Source organism: Lontra canadensis, unplaced genomic scaffold (genome assembly GCF_010015895.1).
Source record: "Lontra canadensis isolate GAN:19392208 unplaced genomic scaffold, GSC_riverotter_1.0 scaffold52, whole genome shotgun sequence".
NCBI classification, from domain to species: Eukaryota; Metazoa; Chordata; class Mammalia; order Carnivora; family Mustelidae; genus Lontra; species Lontra canadensis.
The window spans coordinates 128,712-146,586 of NW_022631046.1; the positions used below are offsets into that span (position 1 = coordinate 128,712).

A 17,875-nucleotide genomic window follows, 5' to 3' on the forward strand; every position below is an offset into this window, starting at 1 on the left:
GGGAAAATTGGACAGCCACATGCAGAAGAATGAAACTGGACTATTTCCTTACTCCACACACAAAATAGACTCAAAATAGATGAAAGATTCAAAATGGATGAGACAGGAATCCATCAAAACCCTTAAAAAGAACACAGGCAACAACCTCTTCAACCCCAGCCACAGCAAATTCTTCCTAGAATCATCGCCAAAGGCAAGGGAAGCAAGGTGAAAAATGAACTGTTGGGACTTCATCAAGATCAAGAGCTTTAGCACAGCAAAGGAAACAGTCAACAAAACCAAAAGACAACTGGCAGAGTAGGAGAAGATATTCACAAATGGCATATCAGATAAAGGGCTAGTATCCAAAATCTATAAAGAACTTATCAAACTCAACACCCAAAGAACAAATAATCCAATCAAGAAATGGGCAGAAGACATGAACAGACTTTTTTTTTTTTTTTTTAAGATTTTATTTATTTCACAGAAATCACAAGTAGGCAGAGGCAGGCAGAGAGAGAGAGGTGGAAGCCGGCTCCCTGCTGAGCAGAGAGTCTGTTGCGGGGCTTGATCCCAGGACTCTGGGATCAAGACCTGAGCCGAAGGCAGAGGCTTTAACACACTGAGCCACCCAGGGATCCCTGAACAGACATTTCTGCAAAGAAGACATCCAGATGGCCAACAGACACATGAAAAAGTGCTCCACATTACTCAGCATCAGGGAAATACAAATCAAAACCACAATGAGATACCACATCACACAAGCCAGAATGTCTAAAATTAACAAGTTAGGAAATGACAGATGCTGGCAAGGATGCAGAGAAAGGGGAGCCCTCTTACACTGTTGGTGAGAATGCAAGCTGGTGCAACCACTCTAGAAAACAGCATGGACATTCCTCAAAAAGTTTGAAAATAGAGCTACCTTAGGACCCAGCAATTGCACTATTGGGTAGTTACCCTAAAGATAAAAATGTAGTGATTTGAAGGGGCATGTGCACCCGAATGTTTATAGCAGCAATGTCCATGATAGCCAAACTATAGATTTCCATCAAACTTACAAACTTAGATGTCCATCAACAGATGAATGGATAAAGGTATTTTATATATATATATATATATATATATACACACACACACACACACATACATACACATACATATATATGTATATATATATACACACACATGTGTATATATATGTATTTATGTATGTTAATATATGTTATATATATTTTATATATGTTTATGTATAAACATATATATCCACACACACACTATATATATATGCACATATATGTGTGTGAGAGTGTGTGCATATATATGAACACACACACACACAGTGCAATACTATGCAGCCATCAAAATACCCTGAAATCTTGCCATTTGCAACAACATGGATAGAACTAGAGGTTATGATGCTAAGTGAAGTCAATCAGAGAAAGATAATTATCATATGATCTCTCTGATATGAAGAATTTGAGAGACAGGTGGGGGGTTGTGGGAGGTAGGGAAGGAAAAAATGAAACTAAATGGGATCAGGAGGGTGACAAACCATAAAAGATTCTTAGTATCATGAAACAAACTGAGGGTTGCTAGGGGGTTGGTGATAGGGATAGGTTGGCTGGGTTATGGACATTGGTGAGGGTACATGCTATGGTGAGAGCTGTGAAATGTGTAAACCTGATGATTCACAGACCTGTACCCCCAGCAAATATTACATTATATGTTAATTAAAAAATTAAATAAAAATGTAAAAAAAGCCTTCTAAAAATATAAATATCAAAATTTCAAATGGAACACTCAATAAATAAGAACTTCTATTTATTTATTTATTTATTCATTCATTCATTCATTCATTTATTCATTCTGGTGAAGAACTACTTTTAATCCATTTCCCGACTTACTAATTAAGTCTCTTCATGCCCTTTCTGATATACTGATGTTCCTTCAGGGTCTCTAGCAGACCCATAAAAATGGTCCACCAGCCTATCCACAAATTCTGCTGCCTTGAAGTTCACCTACATGTCATGAAGAGACTGTTGTGTGTGTTCTGCAAACTCTTATATTAGTTGAACTTGTTGTTTTAATTACATAATGTAATCAAGTACTACATAAGCTGAAAGAAAAATGTGCTATTTCTATGGTAACTGAAGCCAATGTTTTGGAAATGTTTAGTAAAATGAGCTAATGTATAAAATGCTATCTAATAAAGTGTGGGTGAGGTAACAGTAAAAATTTGAGAAAAATAAAATATTTAAATAATTCCACATATGCTTTCTTCAGCAGCGTAGAGTAAAACTGGAACAATTCAAAGAAGAGAATGGCCCTGTACATGGATGACACACAAATTTATGATGTGTTCCATTAAAAAAATGTAATTCTTTGTGCAAGTTGTTTTATAAGTTCCTGAGTCCACTGTGAAGAAATTTAAGTGTGGGCACAGCTTTCATGACAAAGATGACAATTTTTTTGATTACAAAGATGACAGATGATTATAAAAAAACAAAAAAAAACAAGCTTTGACCTTTAAGAATCAATTGATAAAAGATAATGCACATTTGAGATTTACAAACTTGATCATGAATCCTTTATCCCTTATCTTTTCTAAATTAATCATTTTTCATTCTAATAGCGTCAGAGAAGAGTATAGATATAGAATGTGACATTGCATACATAAAATGTGGAGGAGGAATAAAAGTTTAGTATTTTTATATGTTTGAACCTAAGCAACCATCAACTTAGTACCTGGATGTATATAGGAAACCACTAGTAACCACAAATCAAACACCTGTAATAGGTACAGAAAAAATTAAGAGAAAGGAATCCAAGCATAACAGTAAAGAAAACCATGAAGGAAAGAGAGCAAGGAAAAAAGAAAAAAAATAATAGAAAAGACTATAAAAACAACTAGGAAACAAGTAATAAAAATGGCAGTAAGTACACAGCTATCACTTAAGTGGAAATGGAGTAAATGCTCCTAGCAAAAGCCATAGTGTTACTGAGGGGATTAAAACACAGGCACATGCACACATATTCACTAAAGACCCATCTATATGCTGCCTACAGGAGACCCACTTCAGACCTAAAGACACATACAGACTAGAAGTGAAAGGGTGGAAACCCCTACCAGGCAAATGGAAAGAAAAAAAAAAAAAAAAAAGAGCTGGAGTTGCACTTCTCTATCAGACAAAATAGACTGTAAAACAAAGACTAACAAGAGACAAAAAAAGACACTATACAGTGATGAAGGGATTAATCCAATAAGAATAAAAATATATCATTGCAAATATCCATGCACTCAACACAAGAGGACCTAAACACATAAAGCAAGTAGTAACAGACATAAAGGGAGAAATTAATAGTAATACAATAATAGTAGCAGACATTGACACCCCATTTACACAATGGACAGATCATTCAGACAAAAAAAAGTGAGAAACAATGGATTATAAAGACATATTAGACCAGAAAAACCTAGCAGAGAACATTCCATCCAAATACAGAATACACACTCCAAGCGCCCATGCAACAGTCTCCAGGACAGATCTCATAGAGGCCAGAAGTCTCAATAAATTCCTTTTTTTTATTTTATTTTTTTTTAAGAAAAGGGGATCTTATCCTGCTGTCGGGGTTGGGGTGGGTGAGGTTTTGTTTTTAAAGATTTTATTTATTTATTTGACAGAGAGAGATCACAAGTAGGCAGAGAGGCAGACAGAGAGGGGGAAGCAGGCTCCCTGCTGAGCAGAGAACCCAATGTGGGGCTCGATCCCAGGACCCTGAGATCATGACCTGAGCCGAAGGCAGAGACTTAACCCACTGAGCCACCCAGGCACCCCTCAATAAATTCTTAATAAAATTGCAATCATAACAATAATCTTTTCCAACCACAATGGAATGAAATTAGAATTACAAGAAAAAAATCTGGAGAAAACAGACATGAAGACTAAACAGCATGTTACCAAATAAAAGGGTCAACTAAAATTAAAGAGGAAATAAAAATATACATTGAGACAAATGAAAATAGTCCTAAATCCTTGGAGATAGCAAAAGCATTTCTAACAGGGAAGTTTAGACCGACCTCAAGAAGAAAAATCTCAAAGAATTAAACTTTACACCTAAAGGAGCTAGAAAAACAGCAAAACCCAAAACTAGAAGGAGGGCAATAAGAAAGATTAGGCTGAAGAGACAAAAGAAAAGAAAAAAAAAAAAAAAGAAAGAAAAAACCAAAGATTAATAAAAACGGTTGATTCCTTGAAAAGATAAATTGACAAACATTTACCTGATCATATAAGAAAAGTAAATCAATAAAATCAGCAATGGAGAAGAAATAACCACCAATACCACAGAGATACAAAGGATCATAAGAGATTATAAAATATTAGATGGTAACAAATGGGAAAACTTTGAAGAAGTGGATAAATTCCTAGAAATGCATTTTTTCTTTAAAGGATTTATTTGAGAGAGAGAGAATAAACAGGGGGAGAAAGGAGGGAGAAGCAGACTCCCCACTGAGCAGGGAGCCTGATGCAGGGCTTGATCCCTAGATCTTGGGATCATGGCCTGAGCTGAAAGTAAATGCTTAACTGACTAAACCACCCAGGCATCCCAAAACATCATCTTCTAAAACTGAATCAGGAATAGAAAATTTGGACAATTATTAGTAATGATATTGAGTGAGTCAGTAATAAACTTCCCAAAGCACACACACACACCCTCTGGGATATCACTGAGCTACAAAAAAGGATTAATTCTTGCTATTTGAAACAACATGGAAGGACAAAGAGGGTACCATGCTAAGTGAAAGGAGTCAGGCAGAGAAAGACAGATATTACATGATTTCACTTATATATGGGATCTTAAAAATTATTATTTTTAAGAATTTTGCAATTATTAGTAATGATATTGAGTCAATAATAAACTCCTAAATGGCATCACAGGTGAATTCTACCAAATACTTGAAGAGTTAATGCCTACTATCCTCAAACTATTTAAAAAAAAAAAAAAAAAAAAACAGAAGAGGAAGGAAAACTCCCAAATACATTCTATGAAGCTAGCATTACTATGATACCAAACCAGACAAAGACTCCCCCCCCCAAAATAAATAAATAAACAAATACTACAGGCCAATATCTCTCATGAATATAGAAGCAGAAATCCTCGAAATACTAGCAAACTGAATTTAGCAATACATTTTAAAAAATCGTTCACCACAGTCAAGTGGGGTTTATTCAAAGGGCACAAAGGTGATTCAGTATTCACAAATCAAGGTGACAGATCCTGTTAACAAAGATAAATACTATATGATCATCTTAGTTGATACCAAAGAAGCATTTGATAAAATACAACATTCATTCATGATAAAAATTCTCCAAGTGGGTTGAGAGGGAACATATCTCAACATAATAAAGGTCATTTATGAAAAACCCACAGTTAATATCCTATTACATGGTGAAAAACAGAATTTTTCCTCTAAGACCAAAAGCAAGGCAAAGATGCCCATTATTACCACTTTTATTCAACATAGTACTGGAAGTCCCAGCTACAGCAATCAGACAAGAAAGTCAATAAAAGGCATCCAGATTGGTAAGAAAGAAGTAAAAGTATATTTCCAGATAACATGATACTATATATAGGAAATCCTAAAGACTCCATCAAAAATCTATTAGAATTGATAAATGAGTTCAGTAAAGTTGGAGGATATGAAATATACTGAAATTTTTGTGATTCATACTTGAATAATGAAGCAAGAGAAATGAGTCCCATTTATAATTGTTCCAAAATGAATAAGTACCCAGGAATAGATTTAACTAAGGAGGTGAGAGATTTACACTCTGATAACCATAAACACTGATGAAAGGAGTTGAAGACAAAACAAATGAAAAACTAGGCTATGTTCATGGATTGGAATATTATTCAAATGTCCATACTACTGAAAGCAATCTAGAGTCAGTGCAATCCCTATTAATACCAACAGCATTTTTCACAGAACTAGAACAAATAATCCTAAAATTTGTGTGGAACCACAAAAGACCTTGAATAGCCACAGCAATCTTGAGAAAGAACAAAGCTGGACATAGGACAATCCCAGCTTTCAAGATACACTACAAAGTGGTAGTAATCAAAACAGTAGGATACTGGTACATAAATAGACACATAGATCAATGGAATAGGACAGAGAGCCCAGAAGTGAACCTGTGCTTGTATGGCCAAATAATCTATTACAAAGAAGGCAAAAATATACTATGGGTGAAAAGATAGCCTTTCATTTATGGTGCTGGGAAAACTAGACAGATACATGCAAAAGAATGAAACTGGACCACTTTCTTACACCATAAATAAAAAAAAAAAMAACCCTCAAAATGGTTAGATTTAAACTTGAGACCTGAAACCATAAAAATCCTAGAAGAAAACTTTGACACAGGCCTTAGCAACCCTTCTCTAGATAGATCTCCTCAGGCAAGAAAAACAAAAACAAAAATAAACTATTGGGATTAACTAAAATAAAAAGCTTTTGCACAAAGGAAACCATCACCAAAACAGAATCACAACCTAATGAATGGGAGAAGATATTTGTAAATGATCTATCTCATAAAGGCTTAACATTTAAAATACATAAGGCCTATAACTCAATAACAAAAGAACAATCTGATTAAAAAATGGATAGAGAATCTGAATAGACATTTTTTTTTAACCAAAAAAGAGATACAGATGGCCAGCAGAATGAAAAGGTGTTCAACATCAATAATTATCAGGGAAATGGAAATCAAAGCCACAAGGAGCTTTCACCTCACATCAGAATGCCTTGTATCAAAAACAGAAAAAATAAGTGTTGGGGAACATGTGGAGAAAGGGAAACTTCATACACTGTTGCTGGGGATGCAGGTTGCTGTTGCTACTCTGGAAAACAGTATAGAGGTTCCTCAAAAAATTAAAAATAGAAATATAATATGATCTAATAATTCTACTATTAGATATTTGTCTAAAGAAAACAAAATAGATCATAATTTAAAAAGATAAAATATAATAACATACCCCTGTTTACTCCAGTTTTATTAAAAACAACTAAGATATAGAAGTAACTAACCCAAATGTCTACTGATAGAGGCGGTATGTGTGAGTGTGTGTGTATGTATGTATGTATATAGACACACGTATAAAAGTAGTCAGCATTGGGAAAACACACACACACACACACACACACAGGGATATCACTGAGCTATAAAGGATTAACTCTTGCTATTTGAGACAACATGAATAGACAGAGGGTACAACACTAAGTGAAAGGAGTTAGGCAGAGAAAGACAGATAGTATATGACTTCACTTATATATGGAATCTTAAAAAAAAAAAAAAAAAAAAAAAGACTCCTAAATCCAGAGAACTGGTTGTTGCTAGAAGGGAGGTCCATAGGGAATGGTTGGAAATAGGTGAAGGGTATTAAGAGGTACAAACTTCCAGTTATAAAATAAATAAATCAGAGATGAAAAGTAGTCAACATAGGAAATACAGTCAATATATTAGTACACAGTGTTGTGTAGTGACAGATAGGGACAACACTAAGAGTGGTAAGCAAGGAGTATTGCATAGAATTGTTGAATTATTACATTGTACACCTGAAACTAATGTAACATTGTATGTTAATTATACTTCAATTTAAAAAATAGAAAAACTGAGACATGTGAAAGAGCTTATTGACAAAATCCTAGTGCTAGTCAAAGTTTTCCAGCAATGTAGCATACACAGTGAAACAGTTAGCATTGAATATCCATAATTTCATATTTAAAATTAGAAGCCAAGTATAAGCGAATACCACCCTCTTAAAATTTAAACAAAGATTTAAAATTACCGCATAGGATATACCCTGTCTTTCCCACAAACCAGAAAATTATTTTGCATATGTGTATTCTAATTGATTTAACACCAAATTCATACTCAGCAGATTTCTTAATCTCTGCAGCACCTCCTCTCCTCTAACTGTTGTCTTCACTCTGGTCCACATAAACCTTTATGTGTAATAACACAATGGTTCTCACACTTTAGCTTGCATCAGAATCACCTGAAGTGTATGTTTTTTTTTTTTTCTTTTAATACAGATGGCTAAACTATTGACAGAACTTCTGATTAAGGGGGTCTGATTAGGACCTAATAATTTGCATTTCTAACAAGTTCCCAGGTGATGCTGATGTTGCTGTTTCAGGCACACATATTGAGAGTCACTGAAATAGAAACCCTTTCCTTTGATTTCCCCCAAATCATTAACATAAAATTTTGTTTGGCATGCTCCATTAAAAATTAGAACAAAAGGAGTTTAAGTTGTATCAGAATGGACAAATTAATATTCTGTATTAACTTTTTGGACTCTAATAGATCTTTGGGCCATATTATAATGAATTTCTCCCCAGCCTATATTCTCCGTGGGCTCCTGTCTCTCCCACTGTATCATGCTAAGCTCTTTTTCTTCTCCTCCTTGCCTTTTGTTGCTTCAGCCAGCACCAAAATTCATAGCTTTTTAGAAAGGGCACTTTAACATTGTTTAGCAACCTCTTTATAAACCATCATTATGGGGATCCAAACTCCTCATTCACAATGGCCTTTCAAGCTATTTGGAAGGATGAGGAAAAGCCTCATAAAAAATGTTGATAACCAGCTGTTTTAACATTTTTCACTTTTCTGTACACAGATGAACGGATCAGATTTGTCCTCTTCAGTTGGAATGCTACTTTTATAATTAATGGCTAAAACGGTAGAAAACTAATACCTGCTTTTCCTTCCTTTGGCTACACAACTCCCAGGTAAGAGAGAAAAATGTATTATTATTTTTTTGACAGTATTACAGTGGTGGCACAAGCAGGTATCAGACTTGTTTCAACTGGGTCACTATGGGATTCATTAGGAGCAACACATTCATAAAAAGAGGACAGAAACAAAAACGTGCAGTCAATTCTGAATATGAATGATCCCTGGGAAGGGTAACCTACAAAATAAGATGAACGATTTACCACTAAACTGAAGACTGGGTAGTGAAGGTTACATGTACAAATACAGTAGGACGTTGGAGCAGACGTGCTCCCTCAGACTGACTGCACTGCACTTGCAGGAAATGAAGAAAGGTCACACTGGAAAATTTGGTGGAAACAAACCATAATCTCACCTCTCAAGTAACACAGCATTTTTATTCTAATTTATGAATGTCTAGGTGCATTGGGAGGTTGATTCCAATTATGTTTACAGCAATTTCACTTTCTTTCTGAAAAAAATATTTTAAATAATCTTATAGAAACTCTTCAAATGTTTTTTTAAGTCCTATTATAGATCTCTGGCCATGTGCCTCTTACCTGTGTATACCAGGGTTCCTCAGGGGAAGGAGAGAATGTACTCTTGCAGAAGTTCTGAGGCTGGCAGCAAACATGACATTCCTTTAAAATGCTATTTTATTTCTTAAATTTTCATAGTAGTTTAGCATTCTGCCATATGTATTTTATTTTTGCTTAATATCAAGTTACACAGAAAAAGAGACAAGTTTGCTCTTACCTGAACATCCATCTTGAAATGGTATTGTATCCAAAGACGTGCCTCCCTGTCAGTCCATGTAATGGAAAAATAAGTATTTATTGATCTCTCTCAGAGAATGCCAAATAAATATCCCAGCCATGTCACATAAACAAATTCGCTGAACTAAGCTCTCTCCCACTTTCTGTAGTTGGCCCCAGAATCCTCTTCTCTCCTCCCACCAAGCGTATATATTCACTGAAGTTAATTACCCAAGAACATTTACCTGACTTGCAGCTCACAAAAGAGATCATGCAATGCCCAGCTGTTCTTCCTTTTGAAGAATCTGCATTTTAACACTATAGGGACAATATAAATTTTGAGACTGGATTTGTGTCTTATTTATCATTGTTATTATCTTGCAAATGCAGTGATTATATTTGGATTCAACATTTCTTAATTTTAATCCTGGATGTCCCACTTGCTAAGTGTGTAATTTTTGATAAATCTCATAATTTCTTGAAACCTTCTGTTTACTCTTATGTGAAGATAGTATTAATGTAACAGGACTCTCAAATTAGCTAATAAATATGAAAATATGTGTAAGGTAAATAGTAAATATTTTACAATTATTTCTGAATATTATATAACAATGCAAGGACAATCACATAAATATGAAAGTATCCATACTTCATATGGATACTTTCATGGATACTTTCATATTTATCAATGTATCTTCTAAAGTATGGTAGAGATTAATGGAATTTTAAGAGTACAGTCTTCATATAAAAAAGAAACTTCACATAATATATGAATGACAGTAACAGTCACATTTGAGTAGTGATGCCTATTCTTACATGAGGAAAAATAAATAGCATTTTACATTATAGCTGCAATTTTTTACATTTTACAAATTTTTTACATTTTACAATTTTTACAATGCAATTTTACATTATATCTGCAATTTTTCATAATTTTAAAATATTTATAATCCTTATAGAATTAAGTAAGACTAATTGACTGTCAGAAGGCAAAATAACTAGGTTAGGATATTTTAAAAACATATATTGAGTTCATTGTTTTTATTCTTTAATTTAAAAAAATTTTTTTTTGAGATCGTTGTTTTTAAATCCATGTAATTTCAAAAATTTCTTCTACTGACTGCTGATTCTACTTTACCTACCAGCTTGTTGATCAAGAGCCATTTTCTTCCCCTCAAGCTTTATCATGCACTGGAATCATCTGGAGGGATTTTTGAGCTACAGATCTGTGGGCCCTACTGGGCATTTCTGATTCAATACATCTGTGTTGAATTAATAACAAGTTCCCAGTGTTATTGCTACTGCTGTTGGTTTGGGAAGTATACTTTGAGGACCACTGATATGAAGGCTAACATATCTACAATGATGGAGCAAAGCACAAAGGAATGGCTATTGAATGCTGTGAAAAAGCTCAGTATATATGTACTGTACTCTTAGACATGATGTAGTGTGTCTTGCTTATTCCTCTCAACAACACTATATATATATAGATATATATGTATATGTACAAAATGTATACATATATGTATGTATACATATATATGTATACATATACACATATGCATATATGTATACATATACATACACACATGTGCATATGTATATATATGTGTGTATATGTGTATTTATATATACATGTATATTGTATATATGTATGGAGATATATGTATATGTATATACATAATTATTTGAAGAACAAGGTTTACTTTATATATATATAAATTATACATATAAATACTTATTTTCAAGAAGTACAGTTTACTTTCACTATACACTATTCCTTGTTAAAATCAGAACCAATTTATAAGCTGCTGAGATTTCTAGGGGGGAAAAAAAGCAAATGATGGTTTTGCTTTTGCCCTCCTCTTTTAAAAAATCTTGTTTTCTCTGTTTACACACTGGTTTTATACATAAGCACCTTAGAGCTCAAGAACACTATTATTTTAAGCTTATACTTTTGTGAGTTGTAAGTTGGGATACAGAAGCAGCTACTAAAACAGAGAGGCCCCAAAGTACAGTGGTTAAATAGACCGGAAGCCTGTGTCTCCCTCACTTTAGAATCTAAATGTAGGCAGGCAGGCTCTTGTTTCTGGGCTAGCCAGCTCTGCACAAAAAAATTACTTTCATTTTTGCAACTAAGTTGCATTTGAATTTGTGGTTCTTGGGACAGAAGAGGAAAAAGTGGATTCTGAACACATGACTTGTCTTTAGGTTGAAAATGAACAAGAAATTATACAAATAACTTCTGTTTATATCCTGCTGGCAAAAATTTAGTTACAAAGACATACCTGACTGCAAGAGTGGCTGGGAGTGTGGGAAGGGAAGAGAAGGGAGAGTTCACTCCTAAAAGGACAAAGGTGAGAATGGATCCTGGGAGCACAGGAGACAGATTAACAGTATCTACTACAGGTGGGAGTATACCGGGGGAAATAAAGCTGTTCCAACTTTAGTGGAAATAAAAGGCCTTGAGTAGATGTAATGTATTTTTTAAAGAATTTCTAAAAGAGGCAACTTGCCTACAGAGGATTGCAGAGGGTGATGGGTATTGAGGAGGGCACATGTTGTGATGAGCACTGGGTGTTATACTTGGTTAATGAATCATTGAACAGTACATCAAAAACTATGCACTATACAGAGGCTAACTGAACACAATAAAAAAAATATCGACACTCCAAAAAAAAAAAAAAAAAAGAAAGAAATTCTAAAGGGAGCACCCAAATTTAAATGCAGAATGCTGATCAGCAACATGAAAATATATGAAAAATAAAGCATTCTGGTAAAGGCAAATATGTAATTAAATTCAAAAGAGTCTAAAAAATAATAATAAATTTAACATACCAGAGATGAATTAATGGGCCAATTTATTTTTGAGGAAAACAACTTAATTTTCGAAAGGACAGAGCAAGATCCTTTTCTTTTCCTGGGTGATATGTTATTGTGTATGGCTATGTGTTTAGGAGATAAAAGAAGATAATACTGTTACTATTATGTAGTATTTTCCATTTCATTTATGACATAATATAATTCATATATCTAGTAACAAAGAGAAAATCTCTTATTGTTTCATTATTGATAATTAGAAATGGACACTGCAGCAGACTTTTAAAGACCTCCCCCCACTTTTTCTTATTTATTATGTGTTTCAATCTGGGCTAGGAGACCTAGGTGAAAGCAAGCATTGTTGCTGTTCTAGTTCCTTTATGTAAAACAGTCTAATCACTTTTATTTTTGCTTAAACAAAACAGTCTAATCACTTTTATTTTTGCTTAAACAAATGTCTTACTCAAAAGTTACTTTTATTTCCTCTCTCTACTCTGTTTCTTCAGTTTTCTTCAGTCTGAGCTTTCAATCTTGTTCTTCTGAAAAGATGAGAACATTTGAAAGTAAAATAAAGAAACCTATTGCCATTATGTTTTGCTAAAGCAATGTAAGATGGTATTTACAAGCACACCGGCCTCTTTTCCAAGGAATTATGTTAATGGAACAAATGCTTAAAATATACAGTCTGTTCTAGAAGACATTTGGTTGTAAGAGTAGTAATGAATATCTGAGTATGTGATTTGTTCTGAGAAAGTCATAGGACGTTTACATACCAAAATAATAAACACTTGTCTCAACTGAACTTTTATGACTTTGTGCAACTGTGGGACGTAGATCAGCTCTTTCCAGGTGTATAAACTTCCTACTGTGAAATCTGACACTTTATATAGTGCTCTAACACCTATAAACTCCAAAGGTAGTGAGTTTTCTGTACTTTTGTACAATACTCCATTGGCAAGATCCTGTTCCATGTATGTGAAAAGATGAGATGAAAGTTGGAACACTAAGACAAAGTTTAATTTACATCATACTCTGGGTTGTATGACAGATTGGAGGCAGTGTTGTGATATATATTTTATCACATAAAAAACTGGAAAGCTGACTACAGCAACTATAATGGCATTGCCCTGCTCTCCATCACTGGCAAAATTCTGGCTGAACGCCTTCTGCAGAAACTCAGAAAGCAACATGAACCATTCCCTTTCAAATCATTGTAATAGTTTTAAACCCTAACCCAGCTCAGTGGACATTATCTTTGCAGCTGCATTTACTTAGGGAAGAAACTCAAGTAAATGGCCAACTCAAGTACATATGTGTTACCCTTAGAAAACTAAGTTGGCAAAAATTTATTTTTAAATCTAGATATAGGAAAGATGATGGACAGCCAGTCACTCAGAACAAGAAAAAGTATTGATTTTGGTAATGTGGCAAAATATCATGAGTTACACAAAATTAATTACAGCTCACATTCAAGCATATAGCATATCTATAACAATGATCACTTCTAATTAAGTGAAAGGAAAGACTGTATTTATCTAATTAATCAACAAACCTCAAATACACGGTGGGGACAAAGATGAAGCCAAGTTTTTCAGATTAAAGAATGGATTATTATTCATTATGATGACCGAATAATCTCATGTCTGTTGTAACTATAAATCAATTCTTCTAAACCTAAAATTTTTCTTTTAAAATATCCGGTTTTACAGGTGTCTACAAAAACAAGGTAGTTGAGTTATCTGTTTTAAAGATAATTTAATTTATAAAATTAAGAATATTGTTCCAACTATGAAAATTATATGGTTTGAAGAGATTTTAAACAACTATTGTTTCTAATAATATAATATTGCCCAAAGTAACAACTGTCTACATTATAAAGGACTCAACAGGAAAAGATGGTTAAAATGCAAAACTGAGATAAGCAAGGGAAACATTTAATGGTATTGCATAAGAAAGTCATGGGATTAATAGTTCTATGTAATAGATTATCTGTTTTTTAATATATAACTCATATCCAATCTAGAATGTATTCCTTGATCAAAAGGCACCAGGGAATACCCTCTTCAAGTTTGTTGCAACATATGAAGGTGAAGAAGAAGAAAAAAAAAAAAAAACAACAGAGACAGGAGGGAAGAGAGCCAGAGGAGGCAGAGGAAAAGGAGGCAGAGGAGGCAAAAGAGGAGGAGGAGGATAAGAAGAATTAAAGAAAACAGAGGATAAACATTAGAGAAATACCAAAGACCAGAGTCATAGAAATATAAATAAATGAATAAATTAATGAAATAATGAATAAATAAGCAAATAAATTTTGAGAAGCAAGAGGCAATAAATGCCTAGATTTGCTTGATCCTGGGAAGTGAAATCTCTTTAATAATATGTATAATAAGAAGTTTGAAACAATTTTGAATTATTGCCTTGGGAAGGCAGTCTCCTCACAGGAAGAATGGTGGTATCAGATCTAGGCATCTATTAAAATATAGCAAATTGCTATCTGATCCAAGTAATAAAAGCAAATGCTTAAAGTCATTAATATTTTGTGAGCATTTTCCATGTTTTAGTCTTTGGGATGAATGCTTTAAAAGTATTACTTGCTTAGTTCTCATAAAATCATATGAGGTAGGAAACTGTATAGAAGTAATACAGAATGAGGCAAGGTTCAGTAAAAATGGACTAGACTTTAGTGATGATTGAGCTGAAATCTTGTGGTTGAACAGCAGTTATAGAATGAAAATTGTTGAGCAGTTTTTACCGAGGGAACTAATGCAGTATACGCAAAGGTCCTGTGGTCATAGGAAGCATGTTTTCCCAAGGCACTATAAGAAAACCATTTGTGTGAAATAAATTTATGTAAGGAAAGAATGATGTGTGAGCATAGAAGAATATTGTTAAAGACTATAGAAACTTTAATAGTCTCTGTCCTTAAAATCTTGTCATGTTACTGGAATGCAACATAAACAAATCAAGTTTTATTCTAGTTCATTATTTGTGCCCCTTTTCATGCCACAAGAAAATAAACCTCACTAAAATAAATCTTTCTTAAGATTATCTCATAGATTTATAGATTTACTTAATAGCCTTAATGGTTATTTTTCAGTTCCTACCTTATTAAAATATAATTATTTCTGTTTTTAGCTAATTCATGTGAGCTTTTTCTTCCATATTTGGATCTTCACCCTCTAACCTTTGACTCTGTCTTTCTGATTTGTGTACATTGCACAGCTGAGCTTTACTCCTCTTTTCTTTTTAATGAACCTTCTGGCCCATGAAATCATTAGCATTAATATGTCTGGCATTTACATTTATATTCATAAAATAGCACTTATCCAGACAACAAGGATTTTTCACCAAGTAAAATTACATTTGGAGAGAACTAATGACTCATTTGTGTTGAACTTGCAAGGTAAGTGATATATTAGAAGATAATTTTAAGTGGAAAACATGGCATGGGGAAAGAGAATGAGAGTGGCTATAATCAAACTGTGGGAGAATAAGGGAAATAGCAGGGATTATAAGTGAGTAAGAGAAAGTATGGAGCACAGTGAAGAGGAAATGATAAACAAAAATGATTATATTTGTTGGTATTTGGGTGTGATTAGAGATGAGGGACTGAGATATGTATCTCTGACAAACCCTCAGGTGATGCTCATGCTGTTGGTCAGTGGACCACATTTTGAGTAGGGGAGCAATAGTGCATCATGATGGCATCAAAATGGAATGACATCCACAGCTCTATTTTGCCCTCTGGGTTAAAAGAAGACAGACATGAATAGAATTTTGACCAGTATCACTCTGTCTTTAGGATCACGGGGCAATGAAGAGAATATAGGAACAAGTGGACCACAAGCAGTATTGCTGACACTCATTCCATCTGCTTACATGAAAGAACCAAGTACACAATCAAAGCTCAGAGGTTTGAGGTTCTTTCACAACATCAGTACTTGGTAATATCTTCCCCTTCTGAACCAAATGAAAGCACAGGTCAATTCCTTGTCTATCCCATAGGAGACAACCATGCAATCTTTTTTTTTTTTTTTTTTTTAAGATTTTATTTATTTATTTGACAGACAGAGATCACAAATAGGCAGAGAGGCAGGCAGCGAGAGATGGGGAAGCAGGCTCCCTGCTGAGCAGAGATCCCAATGCAGGGCTCCATCATAGGACCCTGAGATCATGATCTGAGCTGAAGGTAGAGGCTTAACCCACTGAGCCACCCAGGCACCATGACAAGCATGCAATCTTATTTATTCTTCAAATCCAACTTAAATTACATCCCTGTGGCCTAGACTGATCTTTTCCTTTCTTACATTTTCTTGCATATATTGTACATATCACATATTTAAGTACCAGTTGCTACAGTATCTTTTATTATCTTTCCCTTGCTTCCATCATCTCTTCTCCACAGGTTGATTATAAACTTGGTGAGGAACAAGTCATAGCCTTCTTTTGTTTTACCTCGTAACAACGAATATGATGCTTGTGGGACCTCACACTGGATTAGGTCGGAATCAATACCCTCTGATAACTAGAGTAAGAAACTTGAGTGAGAAACTTCTGGGTTTCTTATTCAAATATTTTGGTATAATCTTTAAAAAATGTATTTTTAACTATTTTATGGAACAAAAATGGTTATTGTCTTTCCCACTTGAATATAGAAGCCCATAAACAGGGATATCTAGGAAAAGGATATTTTCATAACAAAGCATGTTTCCACAGTCAAAAAGGGTTAAACTTATTTCAATTTATGTAATTTGAATTTATTTATTTATTTTTAAGTTTTTATTTATTTATTTGACAGACCGAGATCACAAGTAGACAGGCAGGCAGAGAGGTGGGGGCGGGGGGGAAGCAGGCTCCATGTTGAGCAGAGAGCCCGATGCGGAACTCGATCCCAGGACCCTGAGATCATGACCTGAGCTGAAGGCAGCAGCTTAACCCACTGAGCCACCCAGACGCCCTGTAATTTGAATTTAATCCATCTCCATCTTTCCAAGCTTCATCCAAATATACCTAGTTGATATGTTATGTTAAAATAATTGATAAATGTCTTTATTAAACTTTTTAAAGATTTATTTATTTATTTTCAGGAGAGCATGTGTAAGTCAGGGTAGGGGTATGGGGAGAGAATCTCCAGCAGACTCCACGCTGAGCACAGAGCCCAGGCTCAATTGCATGACCCATGGAATCATGGCCTGAACTGAAATCACAAGTCAGACACTTAACCCAGTGAGCCACCCAGGAATCCCCTTTTTTAAACTAAATATAGTTTTAAATTAAATATAAATTGCTTTAATAAAAACTGAAGTATAATATAAATACAGAAAATAGAATAAATTACATTTACAGCTTGATGAGTTACCATAAAGTGAATACAACCTAACTACCCAGTTCTGGTAAAAGAGAATTACAATACAGAAGTTGCCCTCAGTTGCCCAAACTGTTACTATTACACCCTCTTCTGAGGTAAGCACCATCATGTAATAAATTGGTTTTGCAATTTTTATTTTTTAAACTTTATATACATGGATTTTTTAAAAATCTGGATTCTTT

At 34.2% G+C, this 17,875-nt stretch overlaps 1 long non-coding RNA gene and 1 pseudogene across 1 annotated transcript; both read left to right on the forward strand.

The window, feature by feature from the left end:
- The first annotated feature begins 2,251 nt into the window (after positions 1-2,251).
- LOC116877523 lies at positions 2,252-2,350 on the forward strand (annotated as a pseudogene).
- Positions 2,351-8,689: 6,339 nt separating this feature from the next.
- On the forward strand, positions 8,690-14,427 carry LOC116877423. The gene is made up of 2 exons (XR_004384646.1): positions 8,690-8,770; positions 14,352-14,427. It is a non-coding gene; the product is annotated as an uncharacterized LOC116877423 (long non-coding RNA).
- The last annotated feature ends 3,448 nt before the right edge of the window (positions 14,428-17,875 follow it).